Here is a 22,377-nt window from a genome sequence, read left to right as displayed (position 1 = left end):
ACCCCACCGGAGAAGGGAATGGCTACCCATTCCAGTATTCTTCCTGGAGAACTCCATAGACAGAGGAGCCTGGGTGGCTATAGTCCATGAGGTTGCAAAGTGTTGGACCCGATGGAGAGACTAACACACACAACTGGGTATACAGGGTCCTTGTTACTGCCCACTTTGTCACTTTCAGTAGTATAGTCATATGTCACTATCACATTAAGAGTCAAAGTAACTGTAGATAACAGTCACTTTTGTAGTCACTAGACTCACACCTATAGCTATTGTGTCTCCTAATTGCTTATTTTCACGATCTCTGCATTCTCCTTTGGTGGGAGCACTCAATACCACATTGTCAGATTTAACAAACACATAGAGTGGTGCTTGGTACATAGTAGGTGCTATTGAAATATTTATCTGATCAGTCGAATGTTTAAGGAGCAGTGTTATTGCCAAGGTACTATATGGAAATGTGGATGGCTTGAGGTTTATTATTCTCAAGCAACAGGAATAACTGCAGACACAATCTATGCTCCTTATTTAAGACTGAATCCTACAGAGACAAGAAGAAGAAAAAAAGAGAAGTGTGGATATGTTGAATTCCTGGGGTTATGGTTATAGGTTTTAAATAAGTTTTGTTTCTTATTTTATGGAGTATACATTTGTTGTAAAGTCTAGACAATATGGAAAGAACTCTTTTCATCTAAAGGTTTGTTTTATTTATTTTTCAAAATTTTATTGAAGAGTAGTTGATTTACAATGTTATCTTAATTTCTGCTGTACAGCAAAGAGATTCAGTTATAAATATTGATGTATATTCTTTTTCATATTCTTTTCCATTTTGGTTTATTATAGGATAATGAGTACAGTTGCCCATGAGATACAATAGGGCCTTGTTATTTATCCACTCTACATGTAATAGTTTGCATCGGCTAATCCCAAACTCCCAATCCCTGCCCTTACCCCCACTCCACTGCTTGGCAACCATGAGTCTGTTCTCTATGTCCGTGAGTCTGTGAGTCTCTTTCTGTTTCTGTTTTATAAAAAGTTCATTTGTGTCATAGTTTAGATTCCACATGCAAGTGATAGCATATGGTATTTGTCTTTCTCTTTCTGACTTACTCTGCTTAGTATGATAATCTCTAGATTCATCCATGTTGCTGCAAATGGCATTATTTCATTATTTATAGTGAAGTAGTATTCCATTCGGAGAAGGCAATGGCAACCCTCTCCAGTACTCTTGCCTGGAAAATCCCATTGACGGAGGAGCCTGGTAGGCTGCAGTTCATGGGGTCGCTAAGGGTCAGACACGACTGAGAAACTTCACTTTCACTTTTCACTTTCATGCACTGGAGAAGGAAATGGCAACCCACTCCAGTGTTCTTGCCTGGAGAATCCCAGGGACGGGGAGCCTGGTGGGCTGCCATCTGTGGGGTCGCACAGAGTTGGACATGACTGAAGCGACTTAGCAGCAGCAGTATTCCATTGGATAGAGAAGGACATGGGAACCCACTCCAGTATTCTTGCTTGGAGAAGTCTTTGGACAGAGGAGCCTGGCAGGCTAGAGTCCATGGAGTGGCAAAGACCTGGACAGGACTGAGTGAGTAACACTTTCACTTTTCTTTCAGTATTCCATTGGTGTATCTGTGTGTGTGTGTGTGTGTGTGTGTGTGTGTGTACACACACATACACCACATCTTCTTTATCCATTCATCTGTCTATGGACTTGTAGATTGTTTCCATGTTTGGTTATTGTAAATGCTGCTCCTGTGAATTTAGGAGTGCATGTATGTGTGCTTAGTTGCTCAGTCGTGTCTGACTCTTTTGTGACCCCATCAGAGATGAGATGGTTGGGTGGCATCACTGACTTGATGGACATGAGTTTGAGTAAGCTCTGGGAGTTAATGATGGACAGGGAAGCCTGGCATGCTGCAGTCCATGGGATCGCAAAGAGTTGGACATGACTGAGCAACTGAACTGATAACTGATACTGATGCCATCCAACCATCTTATCCTCTGCTGCCTCCTTCTCCTCCTGCCTCCCATTTTTCCCAGCATCAGGGTCTTTTCCAATGAGTCAGCACTTTACATCAGGTGGCCAGAGTATTGGAGCTTCAACATCAGTCCTTCAGTGAATATTCAGGATTGATTTCCTTTAGGAATGACTGGTTTGATCTCTTTGCAGTCCAAGGGACTCTCAAGAGTTTTCTCCAGCACCACAGTTTGAAAGCATCAATTTTTTAGTACTCAGCCTTCTTCATGGTCCAACTCTCACATTTGTACATGACTACAGGAAAAGTGTGAAAGTGAATGTCCCTCAGTTGTGTCTGATTCTTTGTGACCCCACTACTGGAGTGGATAGCTTTTCCCTTCTCCAGGGGATCTTCCCAACCCAGGAATCAAACCCAGGTCTCCCACATTGTAGGCAAATTCTTTACCAGCTGAGCCACAAGGCATGCCCACAGGAAGAGTGTAAAAAAATGGAAGAAAAAGTTTTGACGATATGGACCTTTGTCTGTGAAGTGATGTCTCTGCTTTTTAATATGCCATCTAGGTTGGTCATAGCTTTTCTTCCAAGAAGCAAGTGCCTTTTAATTTTGTGGCTGCAGTCACCGTCCACAGCGATTTTGGAGGCCAAGATAATAAAATCTGTCACTGTTTCAACTTTTTTCCCATCTATTTGCCATGAAGTGATGGGACCAGATGCCATGATCATGGTTTTTTGAATGTTGAGTTTTAAGCCAGCTTTTTCACTCTCCCCTTTCACTTTCTTCAAGAGGCTCTTTAGTTCCTCTTCACTTTCTGTCATTGGAATGGTATTATCTGCATATCTGAGGTTTTTGATATTTCTCTCAGCAGTCTGGATTCCAGCGTGTGATTCATCCAGCCCAGCATTTTGCATAACGTACTCTGCATCTATATTAAATAAGTGAGGTGACAATATACAGCCTTGACATACTCCTTTCCCAATTTTGAACCAGTCTGTTGTTCCATGTCCAGTTCTAACTGTTGGTTCTTGTCCTGCATACAGGTATCTCAGGAGGCAGGTGAGGTGGTCTGGTGTTCCCATCTCTTTAAGAATTTCCCACAGTTTGTCATGATCCACCCAATTAAAGGCTTTTGAGTAGTCAATGAAGCAAAAGTAGATGTTTTTCTGGAATTCCATTGCTTTTGCTATGATCCAGTAGATGCTGGCAATTTGACCTCTGGTTCCTCTGCCTTTTCTAAATTCAGTTTGTACATCTGGAAGTTCTCAGCCCACATATTGTTGAGGCCTAGCTTGAAGGATTTTGAGCATAACCCTGCTAGCATGTATAATGAGCACAATTGTATGAAAGTTTGAACATTCTTTGGCATTGCCTTTCTTTGGAATTGAAATGGAAACTGACCTTTTTCAGTCCTGTGGCCATTGCTGAGTTTTCCAAATTTGCTGTCATATTGAGTGCAGCATGTTAACAGCATCATCATTTAGGGTTTTAAATAGATCAGCTGGAATTCATATGCCTATCGGTCATCTGTTTTTTGAAGGATTGCTTTAGACATAACAATGAATGCAATTCCCCAACATACTCACACATGGTCAATGGAAAGTGGCTGCAGCTCCCCCACAATTGTTCCCTTGAGCTTTTGTATTATTAGAAATTCTCATGGAAATGACTTGCCTATAGCCCATGAAGAACAGCATAAAGTTATGGAAAGCAGTGTTCCTGGCTTCTGGCCAGCCATCATGTGGGAGAATAAGAAGCCAATGGTGGATCCTCTAAGGACCTCCTCGCTTGGGAGAGTCTCAAGAGTTTTGGAGAAATAACTTGTACTTCTCAATCACCAAAAGGACCTAGCTCTTGATCATGAGGGGGATGGTGCTTGAGGTCTCTTCACTTTCTTTTCTACCTTGACAGAAAGTGTTCCCAGGTTGATGCCTGAGGTGGCCCTGGTTAAACTGCCAACTGTCTCCAGAATGACTACTTCAGGGCAAGAACAGTGAGGTGAGTAGGACATCAGCCTTGCCCTGGTAGGAAATAACACAGCCAGGGCCACTTCTGCCACTAGTAATAGCAGTCATTATTTATCTCTCTCTGTTTGCCGCCAGTACCATGCCAAGTTCTACCTAGATTATCTCATTTCATTCCCATAGCCACCAAATGAGGTAAGTAATATCATTACCTCCTTTGATAGAGGAGAAACCAGACTCAGAGGAGGTAAATAATTTGCTCAAGGTTACACAGCGATTAATCAGTGGAGTTGAGGTTAAGGCTCTGACTCCAGAGCCTTCACTTCCCCCTGCCCCCAGAATAATGACTTGTGGGTTTTACAAAATATATGTGTTTGTTATAAAGAGTTCAAGGATTACAGAAACATATAAAGAAGAGAGTTAGAAACAGAATCACTCTAAATCCTACCACTTAGCAGTAACATATCATTATAGAAGAGTATTTCTCCATCTCTGAGCAAATATATGTAGGTAGGTAGATGGGGAGATAATGATGGTAATAAGGACAGTTTCCTTTCAATAAGCACCATGAGCTGGACACTGTTCCAAGTGCTTTCTGTGAATTAGCACATTTAATTTACTCAGAGAGAGATGGATAGACATAATTTTATTAAAATGAGCTCATTTAACATATTCAGAGTTCATATCAGCAGCCAACCACCTGGTGATGTTTTTCCCCAAATCTGGTTCTTTCCTCAGTCTTCGCTCCGCCTTCCAATCAAATCTTAAGCCCAGAGTCCTTGGGCTGCAAAAGCTATGTCTTTAAATAGCACTCTCCGCACAGCTGCCGCCTGGTCAAATGTCTTTGCTGTTCCCCAAGGCGGTGGTGTTATTTGTAGAAGTGAAGTTTGCTAGAGGCTCAGCATATGCTTTTTATCTGCTAGAGTAGGTATCTGGGCCTTAGCCTTCTTTTCCCTGGCTTTCTAAGTGTTAGAATTCCACTAACCCTTTTCTCCAATCCAAATGAAGCTTGTCTTCAGATCTTGCCCAGTGGAGGCCACAGAGTCTCAGATGAGGATGCTGTTGGAATTTGCCAAATGACTCAGAAAGGTCAGCTTGCTCATCCATCCGAGATGACAAAAAAACCAAGAGAAGGGAGAGACTACCTCACTCCAAAGGGGCTCCCAGCCAATAAGGGTACTTCTGTGGGGTCTGGTCTTCTTATATCTTATATCATGAATCTCAATTTCTCCTGAGACAAGAGGCGTTGTTGCATTCAGACTGACGGGATCAACATGTTTGGAGATGGCTCACAGGCCCATCGTATCCATCTAATCCAAAACAGAGGCTGTAATTTTCCAGCCCAGTCTGCTTCTCCCCTGCAGCTCCCGAGCTCAGAGAGAACAGCCCACCCACCACTCTCTACCTGATTGCTCAGGTTAGACAGTTGGGAATTGTCCTTGACATGTCTGTCACTCACCCTCAACTAGTCACCAAGTCTTGTTGATTTTACCTCTAAATATACTCTGTTTCCATGGCCAGAGTTTGAATGGCTTTTATCTCTCACCTATCCTCCTCCTGCAGTTTTTTTTTTTAATTATCCTTTGTTCTGCAGACAGGACAGTGTAATATGTCATCTCATCTAGAGTCGACTTTTTAAAATATAATTTACATAAAAGAAAAAGTATACTCCCTTAAAGTGCGTGCATGTGTGCCTGCTAAGTTGCTCCAGGTGTGTCCGACTCTTTGTGACCCCATGGACTATAGCCTGCATGGGATTCTCCAGGCAAGAATACTGAAGTGGGTTGCCATTCCCTTCTCCACATTTAAAGTGGCATTTTGGAAAGTACACACACCCATGTAACCACCACCATATCAAGATATAGAATATTTTTATTTTTAAGAGCAGTTTTAGGTTCACAGCAAAATTGAGAGGAAAGTATATAAATTTCCAGTGTTCGTTCCCCTATCCCCACACATGCATAGCCTCTCCTACCATCAGCATCTCCCACCAGAGCAGAGCATCTGTTACACTTGATATACCTACATTCACAGATCCTTATCACCTAAAGTTTATATTAGGGTTCACTCTTGGTGTTGTACGTTCTGTGGATTTGCTCAAATGCATAACATGTATCCTACTCCAGGGGATCTTCCTGACCCAGGGATTGACTACTCCAGTACTCTTGCCTGGAAAATCCCATGAACAGAGGAGTCTGGCAGGCTCTAATCCATGAGGTCGCAAAGAGTCAGACATGACTTAGGGACTGAACAAGAACAACAGCATAACATGTGTGCACCACTATAGCATTATACACAGTAGTTTTGCTGCTCTGAAACACATTTGCTGTATTCTTGAAACTAACACAATATTGTTAATTACCTATACTTCAATATAAAATAAAAAGTAAAAAAAAAAAACGCAAATGTTGCTTAGTTGCTAAGTCGTATCCAACTCTTTTGAGATCCCATGGACTGTAACCAGCCAGGCTCCTCTGTCCATGGGATTTCCCGGGCAAGAAAACTGGAATGGGTTGCCATTTCCTCCTCCAGGGGATCCTTCCTCCTCCACTGGATCTCAGTGACCCAGGGATTGAATCTGGGTCTCCTATGTTGGCAGGCAGGTGGGTTCTTTACCACTGAGCCACCAGGGATCACTTATACCCCATTATAAAATAAAAAGTTTAAAAAAGCCCATAAATATATATACTGTTAATAGGATTTTCTTCAAGGGAGGGAATTTAATTGCTGGAAACAGGGAAAGAGACAGTTTTTCCTATAAACTACTTGGTAGCTTTTGAATTTTGAACTATTAGCATATATTTCCTATTCAAAAATTATTATAAAAATGAACATTTGTAAACCCATCAAACTGCTTGACATCTGTATATAAGGCAGAGCCTGAGATTTGCAGATGGCTTTTCACCTTTCTGCTATATATTTGGTGATGATTGAGTTTTTCTAATAAATGTGCTCATATGCTGTTTATAATTTAAAAATTAAAGCTTAAAAAAATCACTTGAAAAATAAATAAGTCCTCTGTGTTCTCCCTATTCATCCTCCCTGCCCCCAGACCCCTGGAGGTCACTGCCCTTTTGAGTCTCCATAGTTGTTCCTTTTCCAGAGTGTTACATAGTTGGAATTATACAGTATATAACCTTTTAAGATTGGCTGCTTTCTCTTAGGGCTTCCCTTGTGGCTCAGCTGGTAAAGAACCTGCCCACAATGTGGGAGACCTGGGTCCAATCCCTGGGTTGGGAAGATCCCCTGTAGAAGGGAAAGGCTACCCAGTCCAGTATTCTGCCCTGGAGAATTCCATGGACCATATATAGTCCAAGGGGTCGCAAACAGACAAAACTGAGCAACTTTCACTTTTACTTTCTTTCACTTAGTAATATACATTTAAGTTTCTTTTATATCTTTTCATGGCTTGTTATCTTATTTCTTTTTAGCACTGAATAATATTCCACCCTCTGAATGTACCACAGTTTACTCATCCATTCACCCATTGAAAGACGTCTTGGTTGCTTCCAAGTTTTGACAATTATGAATAGAGGCATTATACACATCTGTGTGCAAGCTCTTGTGTGGCCAGAACTTTTCAGTTTGTTTGGGTTAATACCAAGGAGCACAATTATTGGGTCACATAAGAAAAATATGTTTAGTTTTGTAAGAAACTGCCGAATTATTTTCCGAAGTAGCTGTACCACTTTGAATTCCACCAGCAGGGCGTGAGGGTTCCCACAGCTCCACATTCTTACCAGCATTTAGTGTTGTCAGTGTCCTGAATTTTGGCCATTCTAGGAGGTATATAGCAGTATCTTATTGTTTTAATGTGCATTTCCCTGATGATATATGTTGTGGAGTATCTTTTAGTATGCTTACTTGCCATCTGTTTATCCTCTTTGGAGAGGGATCTATTAAGGTCTTTGGTCTATTTTAAAATCAGGTTGTTTGTTTCCTTATTGTTGAGTTTTAAGAGTTCTTTGTATAATTTGAATAATAGTCCTTTTCAGGTATGTCTTGTGCAAATATTTTCTCCCAGTCTGTGGCTTGTCTTCTCAGTCTCTTAACATAATGTTTCGCAGAACCAAAAAGTTTAATTATAATAAGCCAGCTTGATTCTTTCTTTCATGAATTCTGCCTTTGGTTTGTATCCAAAAAAGTCATCACTATAGCCAAGATTATCTAGATTTTCTCCTATGTTATTGTCTAGGAGCTTTGCATTTTACATTTCTGTCTGTGATCCATTTTGAATTAATTTTATGAAAAGTAAGGTCTGTGTCTAGGTTCATTTATTTGCATGTGGATGTCCAGTTGTTCAGTGTTATTTGTTAAAACCTTTTTACTCCATTGTATTACCTTTGCTACTTTTGTCAAATATCAGTTGACTTTATACGGGTTTATTTCTAGGCTCTTTATTCTGTTCCATTGATTTATTCTTTTGCTTATACCACAGTCTTGATTTCCATAGCTTTATAGTAAATATTGAAGTTGGGTAGTGTCAGTCCTCCAACTTTGTCCTTCTCCTTCAATATTGTGTTGGTTATTGGGTCTCTTGCCTCTCCATAAAAACTTTATAATCAATTTGTCAAAATCCACAAAATTATTTACTGAGATTTTCCTTGAGATTGCATAAAGTATATAGATCAAGTTTGAAAGAACTGATATCTTGACAGTATTAGGTCTTCATATCCATGAACATGGGATGAAAAGGAAAGTGTTAGTTGCTCAGTCAAGTCTGACTCCTTGCCACCCCATGGATTGTAGCCTACCAGGTTCCTCTGTCCATGGAATTCTCCAGGCAAGAATACTGGAGTGGATTGCCATTCCCTTCTCTAGGGGATCTTCATAACCCAGGGATCGAATCTGGGTCTCCTGCGTTGCAGGCAGATTGTTTACCATCTGAGCCAGCAGGAAGCCCCGTGGCTCTCCATTTATTTAGTTTTATGATTTCTTTTTACCAGAATCTTGTAGCTTTCTTCATAAAAATCTTAAACATATCCTGTTTGGTTTATACTTAAGTATTTAATCTTGTGGGGTGTTAAGATAAGTAGTATTGCATTTTTAATTTCAAAACTTACTTGTCATTGATGGCATGTTGTAAAGTATTGACATTTTAATGTTAACTTTGTATCATTCAACCTTACCATAATTGCTTCTTAGTTCTAGGAAGTTTTTATTGGTTTGTTCTTTCTGAGTTTCTCAACAGATAGTCATGCCACCTGTAAATAAAGATAGATTTATCTCTTTCTTTGACAAAATTCTTGCATCTCATTTTAACATCAGGTAGTTACTATTATTATTTTGCTGTTGAGTTGTATGGGCCTCCCTGATAGCTCAGTAATTAACCCTTTATCAGATATATGGTTTGCAAACGTTTTCTCCCATTCTGCAGAATTGATTGTCTTTTACTGTTAATTTTTCTTTTGCTCTGCAGAGCTTTTAGTTTGATAGAATCCTACATGTGCACTTTCACTTTTGTTGTCTGTGCTTTTGGTGTCATATCCAAGAAATCGTTGCTAAGATCAATTTCAAGAAAAATTTTTTCCTATGTTTTTCTTTTTTCCTAGGAGTTTCATAGTTTGGGGTCTTTAAGTCTTGAATTCATTTTTAGTTGGGTTTTTTATATGGTGTAAGACAGGATTCAGTTTCATTCTTTTACATGTGAATATCCAGTTTGTCCAACATCACTTGTTGGAGAAATTATCATTTATAGACTCAATTCTGTTTCATTTGTCTGTGTCTTTTTTTAATGCCACTACCATACTGTTTGATTACTGTAGCTTTGAAATATATTAATATTTTGAAATTAGGAAGTGTAAGACCTCCAGTTTTGTTCTTCTTGCCCAAAATCGCTTTTGGTCTTTGAAGACTTTCGTGGTTCTATATGAATTTTAGGATTGTTTCTCTATTCCTGAAAAAATGCCATTGAAATTTTGAAAATGGTTGCATTGAACCTGTAGATTATCTTAAATAATATGGACGTTTTAATGATATTAATTCTTCCATTCCGTGTACACAAGATGTGTTTCCATTTATTTGTGTCTGCTTTCTTTCATCAATGTTTTATAGTTTTCAGTGACAAGTCTTTCATCTTGGTGAAAGTTATTCCTAAGCATTTTATTTTTTTGATGCCATTGTAAATGAGATTGTTTTCTTAATTACCTTTTTAAATAGTTTCATGTTAGTATTTAGAAGCACACTGATTTTTGTGTATTGTTATGATATCTTTTAATTGGTGTATTTAGTTGGTATTCAAAGTGATTATTATGTAATGGAATTAATAGCTTTCACATTTGTCACTATTTTCTATTTGTTTTCCTTTTTTTGTTCCTAATTTTGTCTTCTACACCTTTGTATTCTTTTGTTTTAATCAAGCATTTTATATTATTCTACTTTCTCTTCTTTTTTAGTGTATCAGTTAGACTTATTTTCCTTTCATTAGTAGTTGCCTTAGATTTGCAAAATACATTTATAACTAATTCAAGTCTATTTTCAAACACTATAACACTTCACAAGTAGTGTCAATACATTATAAGAACAAAATAATTTTAATTCCTCCTTCCTATTCCTTGTATCATTGCTATCATTCATTTCCTTGAAACATAAACATACATGAATATATCCTTGTATTTTCTGAAAGTGAAAGTGAAGTCACTCAGTCATGTCTGACTCTTTGCGCTCCCAGGAGCTTACCAGGCTCCTCCATCCATGGGATTTTCCAGGCAAGAGTCCTGGAGTGGGTTGCCATTCCCTTCTGCAGAGGATCTTCCTGACCCAGGGATCGAACTCCGGTCTCACACATTGTAGACAGATGCTTTACTGTCTGAGCCACAAGGGGACTTTATATACTTATAAAATCAAGCAGATATTATCATTTTGAACAAACTGTTACCTGTTAGCTCAATATGAATAAGAAAAATAAAACTTTTATTTTATCCACACTTATTTCTTCTTCTTTTATGCTCTTTCTGGGCACAAAAGATACAGTTTTCTGATCTATATATTTTTCCTCTTCTCTAAAGAACTTTTAGCATTTCTTGCAAGGCAGTTCTGTTGGCAACCAGTTCCTTAAATTTTTCTTGTCTGAGAAGTCTTTAATTCCTCTTCACTTACAGAGGATAATTTTGAAGGATACCTGCTTCTAGCTTTGTGGGTTTCTCCTGTTAACACTTTAAAGATTTCATTCATTCTCTTTTTGCTAGCACGGTTTCTGAGAAGTATGATGAAATTCTTATCTTTGCTCCTCTGTAAGTAAGGTGGGTTTTTTTTTCCTCTCTTCTTTCAAAAATATTTTGTTTATAGTTAATTTTATGAAGTTTGAATACAGTATGGATTGTGGATTATTTTTTTCATATTTATCATGCTGGCATTCTTTTAGATTTTGGATGTGCAGTTTGTTATCTGTCATTAACTGGCAGAAATATTCTCATTATAGCTTCAAATATTGCTTTGAAACAAGTAACAACTTTTTCTGCTTCTTTTCCTTCTAGTATTTCCATTATTTATGTGTTACTCCTTTTGCAGTTGTTCCACAGATCTTATATATTCTAGGGATTTTTTTCTTTATGTTTTTCAGTTCTGGAGGTTTCCATTGAGATCAAACCAGTCAATCCTAAGGGAAATCAACCCTGAATACCCATTGAAAGGACTGATGCTCAAGCTGAAGCTCCAGTACTTTGGAGCTAATACAAACAGCCACCTAATACAAACAGCCAAATCATTGGAAAAGACCCTGGTGCTGGGAAACATTGAAGACAGAAGGAGAAGAGGGCAATAGAGGATGAGATGGTTGATGTCATCACTGATGCAATGGACATGAACTTGGACAAACTCTGGGAGATGGTGAGGGACAGGGAAGCCTGGTGTGCTGCAGTCCATGGGGTCTTGAAAAGTTGGACATGAACTGGTGGCTGAACAACAACAACATACCCTATGCCTAGTGTTGTTTATCTGAAATTCAAATTGAACAGGGATCCTGTATTTTTATTTATTAAATCTGGCAATACTTTGGCCACCTGATGCAAAGAACCTGCTCACTGGAAAAGACCCCGATGCTGGGAAAGATTGAGGGCAAGAGAAGAAGAGGGCGACAAGAGGATAGATGGTTGGATGGCATCATCGACTCAATGGACAAGACTTTGAGCAAATTTCAGGAGACACTGAGGGACAGGGAAACCTGGCAGGCTACAATCCGTGGGGTTGCAAAAAGTTGGACCTGACTGAGCAACTGAACAACAACAACAGCCTCTAGATCAGAATTTCTTTCCTCAGCCACGTCCATTCAACTCATACGCCCATATCAAAGGCATTCTTCATTTCATTGTTTTTGTTCTCTAGCATTTTGGGCTTTCTTTCTTATAATTTCCATCTCTATTTGCGTTGCTAATCTGTTCTCACATGCTGCCTACTTTATTCATTGAGCCCTTAGCATTTTAGTCATAGTTGTTTAAAACTCTCAGTCTGGTAATTCCAATGTCTCTGGCATATGTAACTCTGTTTTTTTTCTTTTCACTTTTATTTTTTGGCTGCACCAAATGGCATGCAGGATCTTTGTTCCCTGACCAGGGATCAAACCCATGCCCCCTGCAGCAGAAGCATAGAGTCTTAACCACTGGGCTGCCAGGGAAGTCCCTCTAACTCTTGGTGCTTGCTTCTCTCTCTTTTTTTTTTTAAATTAACTTATTTTTTATTGAAAGATAATTGCTTTACAGAATTTTGCTGTTTTCTGTCAAACCTCAACATGAATCAGCCATAGGTATACATATATCCCCTCCCCTTTGAAATTCCCTCCCATCTCCCTCCCCATACCACTCCTCTAGGTTTTTACAGAGCCCTTGTTTGAGTTTCCTGAGCCATACAGCTTGCTTCTCTCATAAAATTATGGGTTTTGCCTTCTGTTATGCCTTGTAATCTTTTTGTTGAAAGGTGGAAATGATGTACTAGGTAAAAGGAATTGCTGAGAATAGACCTTTAGTGATGGGGTGGTAAGGCATAGGGGGAGGGAAAGTATTTTGTAGACCTATGACTAGATCTCAGATTTTTGGTGAGCCTGTGTCTTTGGACTATGAACTTCACCAGTGCTTCTCATCCCCAAACCCCCTTATGTGGGATTGGCAAAAGTGAGATTGGTAAGAGTGAGCTAGAATTGTGTATTTACCTTCACCCATGGCTGTTAGACTGTGATAGAACCCTGCAGGTTAGACTCTGGTTCAGTGGTTTCCTATGAAGGAAGGCCTTATTCTTAAAAAAAAAATAAAATAAAATGCTCTGGTGTACTCCAAAATGGTTCCTTTCCTCCTCCTGATGCCAGAAGGACTAGGGGATTTCTCTGTGATACTCACTGAGAATTCAAGGAGATAAAACTCAAAAAAGTGTGTTGCTTCCCCCTTCACCCCACCCCCTCCACCCCCATCTATTACTGGGTCCCTCTGTAGTTTGTAACTTTCAGATTTATCCACAAGAAATCCATCAATTTCAATTTAGTTTTCCTATTCTGGTACTGGTTCCCATGGAGGTTTCTGTTGCTCTGTGACCTCACTTCTCTGATGAATCTAAGGAGAGTTATAGATCTTTCAGTTTGTTCAGGTTTTTACTTCATGTTAGAATGGAGTGGTAACCTCCAAGCTTCTTACATGGCAGACTAGAAACCAGAGGTTCTAGAATATGTTTCAGTTCAGTTCAGTAACTCGGTCATGTCCAACTCTTTGTGACCCCATGAATCGCAGCACACCAGGCCTCCCTGTCCATCATCAACTCCCGGAGTTCACCCAAATCCATGTCCATTGAGTTTGTGATGCCATTCAACCATCTCACCCTCTGTCATCCCCTTCTCCTCCTGCCCTCTATCTTTCCCAGCATCAGAGTCTTTTCAAATGAGTCAGCTCTTCACATCAGGTGACCAAAGTATTGGAGTTTCAACTTCAACATCAGTCCTTCTAATGAACACCCAGGACTGATCTCCTTTAGGATTGACTGGTTTGATCTCCTTGCAGTCCAAGGGATTCTCAAGAGTCTTCTCCAATACCACAGTTCAAAAGCATCAATTCTTCGGCACTCAGCTTTCTTTATAGTCCAACTCTCACATCCATACATGATCACTGGAAAAGCCATAGCCTTGACTAGATGAACCTTTGTTGGCAAAGTAATGTCTCTGCTTTTTAATATGCTGTGTAGGTTGATCATAACTTTCCTTCCAAGGAGCAAGCATTTTTTAATTTCATGGCTGCAGTCACCATCTGCAGTGATTTTGGAGCCCAGAAAAATAAAGTCAGCCACTGTTTCCACTGTTTCCCCATCTATTTGCATGAAGTGATGGGACTGGATGCCATGATCTTAGTTTTCTGAATGTTGAGCTTTAAGTCAACTTTTCACTCTCCTCTTTCACTTTCATCAAGAGGCTCTTTACTTCCTCTTTACTTTCTGCCATAAGGGTGGTGTCATCTGCATATCTGAGGTTATTGATATTTCTCCCAGCAATCTTGATTCCAGCTTGTGCTTCTTCCAGCCCAGCATTTCTCATGATGTACTCTGCATATAAGTTAAATAAGCAGGGTGACAATATACAGCCTTGATCACCTGAAAAAGTTCTCTTGTGCCCCTTCCTAGTTCAACTCCCTTTCCCCCTCCCACTCCCCAAATAACACTGATCTACGTTCTGTCCATATAGATGACTTTTGACTGTCCTAGAATTTCATATATTGAAATTATGCAATAGTATTTTTTTCCTGGCTTCTTTCATTCCGTGTAATTAGTTGATTTTCATCTGTGTTGTTGCATTTATTAGTGCTTTTCTCTTTTTCACAGCTGTACTCATGGTTATAGATATCAGTTCAGTTCAGTTGCTCAGCTGTGTCCGACTCGTTGCCACCCCAAGGACTGCAGCATGCCAGGCTTCCCTGTCCATCACCAACTCCCGGAGCTTGCTCAAACTCATGTCCATCAAGTCAGTGATGCCATCTAACCATCTTATCCTCTGTCATCCCCTTCTCCTCCTGCTTTCTTTCCCAGCATCAGGGTCTTTTCCAGTGAGTCAGTTCTTCACATCAGGTGGCCAGAGTATTGGAGCTTCAGCTTCAGGATCAGTCCTTCCAATGAATGTTCAGGATTGATTTCGTTTAGGATTGACTGGTTGGATCTCCTTTCAGGCCAAAGGATTCTCAAGAATCTTCTCCAACACCACAGTTCAAAAGCATCAATTCTTACGCACTCAGATTTCTTTATAGTCCAACTGTCACATCCATACAGGACCACTGGAAAAACGATAGCTTTGACTAGATGGACCTTTGTCAGCAAAGTAATGTCTCTGCTTTTAATATGCTGTCTAGGTTGGTTATAGCTTTTCTTCCAAGGAACAAGTGTAAAAATTTCATGGCTGCAGTCACCATCTGCAGTGATTTTGGAGCCCCCCAAAATAAAGTCTCTCACTGTTTCCACAAACTGCAGAACAATTACACCAAATAAATTCTCACACTGGTAAGAAAGCTCTGCGACCCACGACAGATTTCCCAACCTAGGGGTCTGGCAAAGAGATTGAGAACCCCCATGGAATTTGACTTTGGAGGCCAGTGGAATTTGATTACAGAACTTACACAGGATGGGGGAAACAGACTCTTGGAGGGCACAAAGAAACCTTGTGTACACCAGGACCTGGGAGAAAGGAGCAGTGACCCCACAAGAGACTGACCCAGACTTGCCTGTGAGTGTCCAGGAGTCTCCAGCAGAGGCGTGGGTTGGCGGTGGCCTGCTGCAGGGTCTGGGGCACTGAGTGCAGCAGTGTGAGCACGGGACCTTTTGAAGGAGGTCGCTGTCATCTTCATTAACTTCACCATAGTTTGGCCTCAGGTCAAACAAGAGGGAGGGAACACAGCCCCACTCATCAACTGAAAATTGAATTAGAGATTTACTGAGCATAGCCCTGCCCATCAGAATAAGACCCGGTTTGCCCCACAGTCAGTCTCTCCCATCAGGAAGCTTCCATAAACCTCTTATCCTTATCAGTCAGAGGGCAGACAGAAAAAACCACAATCACAGAAAACTAGTCAAACTGATCACATGGACCACAGCCTTGTCCAACTCAATGAAACTATGAACCATGCCGTGCAGGGCCACCAAAGATGGACAGGTCCTGGTGAAGAGTTCTGACAAGACATGGTCCACTGGAGAAGGGAATAGCAAACCACTTCAGTATTCTTACTATGAGAATCCCATGAACAGTATAAAAAGGCAAAAACATAGGATACTGAGAGATGAATGCCCCAGGTTTGGTGCCCAGTTATGCTACTGGAGAAGAGTGGAGAAATAACTCCAGAAAGAATCAGGAGACAGAGCCAAAGTGAAAACAACACCCAGTTGTGGATGTGACTGGTGATGGAAGTAAAGTCTGATGCTGTAAAGAACAATATTACATAGAAACCTGGAATGTTAGGTCCATGAATCAAGGTAAATTGGAAGTGGTCAAGCAGGAGATGGCAAGAGTGAACATCAACATTTTAGGAATCAGCAAACTAAAATGGACTGGAATGGGTGAATTTAATTCAGATGACCATTGTATCTACTACTGTGGGCAAGAATACCTTAGAAGAAATGGAATAGCCCTCATAGTCAACAAAAAAGTCCAAAATGCAGTACTTGCATGCAGTCTCAAAAATGACAGAATGATCTCTGTTTGCTTCCAAGGCAAACCAAATATCACAGTAATCCAAGTCTATGCCCCAACCAATAATGCTGAAGAAGCTGAAGTTGAACGTTTCTATGAAGACATACAAGACCTTCTAGAACTAACACTCCCAAAAAGATGTCTTTTCATCATAGGGGACTGGAATGCAAAAGCAGGAAGTTAAGAGATACTTGGAGACTTGGAGTAACAGGCAAATTTGGCCTTTGAGTATGGAATGAAGCAGGGCAAAGGCTAATAGAGTTCTGCTAAGAGAAATGCACTGGTCACAGCAAACACCCTCTTTCAACAACACAAGAGACGACTCTACATATGGACATCACTAGATGGCCAGCACCAAAATCAGATTGATTATATTCTTTGCAGCCAAAGATGGAGAAGCTCTATACAGTCAGCAAAAACAAGACTGGAAGCTGACTGTGGCTCAGATCATGAACTCGTTATTGCCAAATTCAGACTTAAATTGAAGAAAGTAGGGAAAACCACTAGACCACTCAGATATGACCTAAATAAAGTCCCTTATGATTATACAGTGGAAGTGACAAATAGATTCAAGGGATTAGATCTGATAGACTGCCTGAAGAACTATGGATGGAGGTTTGTGACATTGCACAGGAAGCAGTGATCAAGACCATCCCCAAGAAAAATGCAGAAAGGCAAAATGGTTGTCTGAGGAGGCCTTACAAATAGCTGAGGGAAGAAGAGAAGCAAAAGGCAGAGGAGAAAAGGAAAGATATATCCATTTGAATGCAGAGTTCCAAAGAATAGCAAGGAGAGATAAGAAAGCCTTCCTCAGTGATCAGTGCAAAGAAATAGAGGGAAACAATAGAATGGGAAAGATTAGAGATCTCTTCAAGAAAATTAGAGATACCAAGGGAAAATTTCTTGCAAAGATGGGCACAATAAAAGATAGAAATGGTATGGACCTAACATAAGCAGAAGATACTAAGAAAAAGTGGTAAGAATACACAGACGAACTGTACAAGATAGATCTTCATGACCCAGATAACCACGATGGTGTGATCATTCATCTAGAGCCAGACATCCTGGAATGTGAAGTCAAGTGGGCCTTAGGAAGCATCACTATGAACAAAGCTAGTGGAGGTGATGGAATTCCAGTTGAGCTATGTGAAAGCTGACTCATTAGAAAAGTCCCTGATTCTGGGAAAGATTGAAGGCAGGAGGAGAAGAGGACAACAGAGGATAAGATGGTTGGATGACATCACTGACTCGATGGACATGAGTTTGAGATAGCTCTAGGAGTTGGTGATGAACAGGAAGCCTGGCATGCTGTAGTCCATGGGGTCGCAAATAGTTGGACATGACTGAGCGACTGAGCTGAACTGAACTGAATTCCCAAAATAAAACTCTTTCATGTCTATACGTATCCTTTGATTCTGTTTCTCTGAAGAACTCTGACTGATATACCAATGAATAAACTTTATACAGAAACCACTTAGAGGAGATAATAGAAGAAAAGACCATATATACAATAGTAACAAAAAATAAATTATCAATTAATTTTAAGTATAAACTTCAAATATTGGTGCAGAATACAACAGAAAACTTGAGAGGGAAGATACATCATTTCTTAAATATCAAGAAGACTAAATATAAAAATGTTAATTCTCAGAAAACACAAAAACATATTTTTTTTTCTGCAACTGGACAAGGTGATTTTAAATTTCTTATGGAAAAAATAAACAGCAAAGAATATGAAGAACTAGACCTATCATATTAAACTGCATTCTAAAGTCTCAACAATTAAAACAGTGAATAATTAGCACATAAACAGACAAACTGATGGAATGAAATAGAAAGTCCAAGATTAAACCAAAATTCATATGAAAGTTTAATATATTCTAAAAGTATAAGAGTAAAGTCAAGCTTTATAATTAATGGTTTGAGGAAAACTGGATAATCATTTGAAAAAAGAGTTTTATCTATACCTCACATGTTATGCTGGGATAAACTAAAAATAGATCAAAGAACTAAAGCTACGAAATTGTAGACATTAAAGTACTAGGGGAAGAAATGAGCAAATTTCCTTATAACCTTGAGGTACTGAAGGACTTTCTAATTGATTCAAAATCTAAAAACTGAAAAAGAAAAGATTGATCAATTTAGCCAGAGTTTTTATTTTTTTTTTTTTTTTTTTTTTTTTTTTTCAGTTTCCAAGTCATTTTATTCAGAATTTTGTGTTTGTTTCCTGAATCAATAAATACTATACAAAACAATGTAAAAATGGCTACCATTTTCTCTCCCCTGCTCCCCCCACCTGGGGACAATCCCCTGGGCTACGTAGTTCAGGGGTTCGCCCTCCAGATTTGGCCCAGCAGATGAGGTGGAGCAAAATTGTAGCCCCTACTGAATGCATGTTTTCAGAGGAATTCAGCTGGGGTGGGAGAGCCTCTAGGGTTTGGAGGTTGACTACGTTAGGGAAATGGATTAGTGTTTTTTGGGAGAAGACGGCGCCTACCCCAAAGAAAAGGGTGTCTAAAATGTTCACGGTTCCTTCTTTTGCCTCAAAAAGTGACATTTATTCAAAGAGTCAAAGAAAAAAAAAAGAAAAAAATGACAAGATGTCCATCCCTTGGCTCCCTTCCCTCCCCCCTCCTGCTGCTCCTCAGCCCCCTCCAAGGTTTTATCCCTGGCTGGTGCTAGGTAGCACAACAGCCCCCCTCAGATGAGGTCAGCAACATTGAGGGGCATTTCCTCAATGGAGGTGTTGTAGAAGGTCTCGATGTCTCGAAGAGTCCGCTTGTCTTCTTCTGTCACCATGTTAATAGCCACACCCTTACGGCCGAAACGTCCGCCACGACCGATTCTGTGGATATAGTTTTCCCTATTGGTGGGGAGGTCATAGTTGATGACTAAGGAAACTTGCTGTACATCAATGCCTCTGGCCAGTAGGTCAGTGGTAATCAATACTCTGCTAGAGCCAGAGCGGAACTCCCTCATGATAACGTCTCGTTCTTTTTGGTCCATGTCTCCATGCATGGCAGAGACCGTGAAGTCTCGGGCATGCATCTTCTCGGTGAGCCAGTCCACCTTCCTCCGGGTGTTGATGAAGATGACTGCCTCTCGTTCCACATTGATGTAGAATTGACGGATACCCTCCAGCGTCAACTCTTCCTTCTTGACAAGAATTCTAATTGGGTCCCTCATGAACTTCTTGGTCACCTCAAGCACATCAGAAGGCATTGTAGCTGACAGCAAAACCACCTGGGTGTTGCTGTTGAGCTTCTGGAATATGTCATATATCTGGTCCTTGAATCCACGGCTTAACATTTCATCAGCTTCATCCAGTACAAACATCTTGATGTATTTGGGAGACAAGTATCTCCGGTTAAGCATGTCGAACACACGGCCTGGGGTACCCACGATGATATGAGGGGCTTCCATCTGCAGCTTCTGCACCTCAGCACGTACATTGGTACCCCCAATGCAGGCATGGCACGAGGCACCCATGTAATCTCCTAAGGCCATAACTACCTTCTGTATCTGCTGGGCCAACTCTCTAGTGGGTGCCAGGACCAAGGCCTGGGTGGCCTTTAGATCTAATTCAATCTGTTGCAGAATTGATATGGCAAAAGTGGCTGTTTTCCCAGTCCCAGATTGGGCTTGAGCAATCACATCATAACCCTTGATACAAGGAAGAATGGCTCGCTGCTGGATGGCAGAGGGCTTCTCAAAACCATAGGCATATATGCCACGGAGGAGTGACTCTGAGAGGTTCATGTCATCAAAGCTGTCGACAATCTCATTCCAGTTACTCTCGATGACGCCTTCGGGTTCCATCCCATCGGGGCCATTGTCTCTGGATCGGGAATCCTGACTCGCAGACATGATCCTTAGAAACTCTTAGCCAGAGTTTTTAAAAGGCTCATAAATAAAGTTTAAACAAAAATGGCAACCTGGAAGGATTTATTTGCCACACATAGTATAGACGAAGATCTAATTTCCCTAACACACGAAGAGCTTCTAGAAGTTAATAAGAACAAGACTGAAAGTCTTCTGAAAATCAAAGAAAAAAAAAGACATCAAGAGGCAGTTCACACACTTAAGAAGACTTGAAGATGGGCTATAAACACACAAAAATGTGCTCAACCCATTCATGATATGAGCAATGCAAATTAAAACTACTCTGAAATACCTGTTTTTAAAAAACCTATCAAATTTCACAAAATTCTGGAAACTTGACAATGAGATGGGAAACAGGCACTCCATGTTGACTGGAGTGTAGATTAGTACCATTCCTGCATAGATGAGGGATTATTATTGATTTACTTATTTGGGCTGTTCTGGGTCCTCGCTGCAGCTCACGGGCTCTCTCTAGCTGTGGCAGGTGGGGGCTGCTCTCTGGTCGCCGTGTGCAGGCTTCTCCTTGCGGCGGCTTCTTCTGGTGGGAGCACAGCCGCGGTAGCTGTGGCTTGTGGGCTGTAGCACACAGGCTTAGTTACTTTGTAGCTAATGTGGAATCTTTCTGGACCAGCGATCAAACCCATGTCCCCTGCACTGGCAGGTGGACTCAATCCTTGGGCCACCAGAGAAGTCCCAAGACTAACAGATTTTATCAAACTTTAAAATGCATTTTCCCTTTGATTAATAATTTCACTTCCAGGTACTTATTTTGTCTATATACCTACAGATGTACAAAATGATGCATATACAAAGTTATTCACTGAAATAACCCTTGAAATAGGAAAAAAGATGGGATTTAAACCAAAGGAACAAACTTACATATGTTGTGATGTGTCCACTCAGTGGAATAGTATACAGCTTCAAAAAGAGTGAAGAAGCACTAACATTCTCACAGAGAAAGAACTCCTATATATATTACTAAATTTAAAAAGCAAGACGAAGAACAGAAATCAACAAACTTTTTTTTTTTTGCTGAAGGACCAGACAGTAAATATTTTTGACTTTGCGAGCCATGCAATCTCTGTCGCAGCTGCTTGACTTTCAACTTGCCATTTGTAGCCTGAAAGCAATCAGACAATACATACGGGTGTGGACAGATTTAGCTAGCTTTGGCCTGCTGGCAGTCGTTTGTCAGACTTCTGCTCTATATACATATTTTGCTATCTTTGTGTAAATAAGTGTATGTGTTGGAGTGGATAGAGATAGGAATATATATTTGTTAATACAGATGAACTTACAAAACAGAAAAAGACTCACAGTCTTAGAGAATGGACTTATGGTTGCCAGGTTGGGGGAAGGATGAGGGGAAGGGTTACTTAGGGAGTTTGGGATGAACATGTACACACTGCTATATTTAAAATGGATAACCAACAAGGACCTACTGTATAGCGCATGGAACTCTGCTCAATGTTATGTAACACCCTGGATGGGAGGTGAGTTTGGGGGAAGAAAGGATATATGTATATGTATGGCTGAATCCCTTTGCTATTCACCTGACACTATCACAGTGTTAATTGGCTATGTGTATGTATTAGTTGCTCAGTCATGTCTGACTCTTTGCAACCCCATGGACTGTAGCCTGCCAGGCTCCTCTGTCTATGGAGTTCTCCAGGCAAGAATACTGGAGTGGATAGCCATTCCCTTCTCCAGGGGATCTTCCCACCACAGGGACCAAAACCAGGTCTTCTGCATTGCTGGCAGATTCTTTACCCTCTGATCCACCAGGGAAACCCACAATTGGCTATACCCCAACACAAAATAAAAAGCTTAAAAAAGGAATATATACTTGTATTTGCTCATATTTGCATAAAAATATTGGAAAGTTACATATGAAAAATAGAATGGGTATCATTCATGG

The 22,377-nt window shown here is 40.3% G+C and overlaps 1 long non-coding RNA gene and 1 pseudogene across 1 annotated transcript; one reads left to right on the top strand and one right to left on the bottom strand.

The window, feature by feature from the left end:
* The first annotated feature begins 683 nt into the window (after positions 1–683).
* Positions 684–17,426, top strand: LOC110125477 (uncharacterized). The gene is made up of 3 exons (XR_002310082.2): positions 684–1,585; positions 3,885–3,971; positions 11,499–17,426. It is a non-coding gene; the product is annotated as an uncharacterized lncRNA (long non-coding RNA).
* A 1,673-nt stretch (positions 17,427–19,099) lies between these two features.
* LOC110133655 (eukaryotic initiation factor 4A-I pseudogene) lies at positions 19,100–20,452 on the bottom strand (annotated as a pseudogene).
* Between the last annotated feature and the right edge of the window lie 1,925 nt (positions 20,453–22,377).

This window comes from Odocoileus virginianus, chromosome 30, assembly GCF_023699985.2.
Source record: "Odocoileus virginianus isolate 20LAN1187 ecotype Illinois chromosome 30, Ovbor_1.2, whole genome shotgun sequence".
Taxonomy (NCBI): domain Eukaryota; kingdom Metazoa; phylum Chordata; class Mammalia; order Artiodactyla; family Cervidae; genus Odocoileus; species Odocoileus virginianus.
This window is presented reverse-complemented; position numbering and strand designations above follow the sequence as displayed.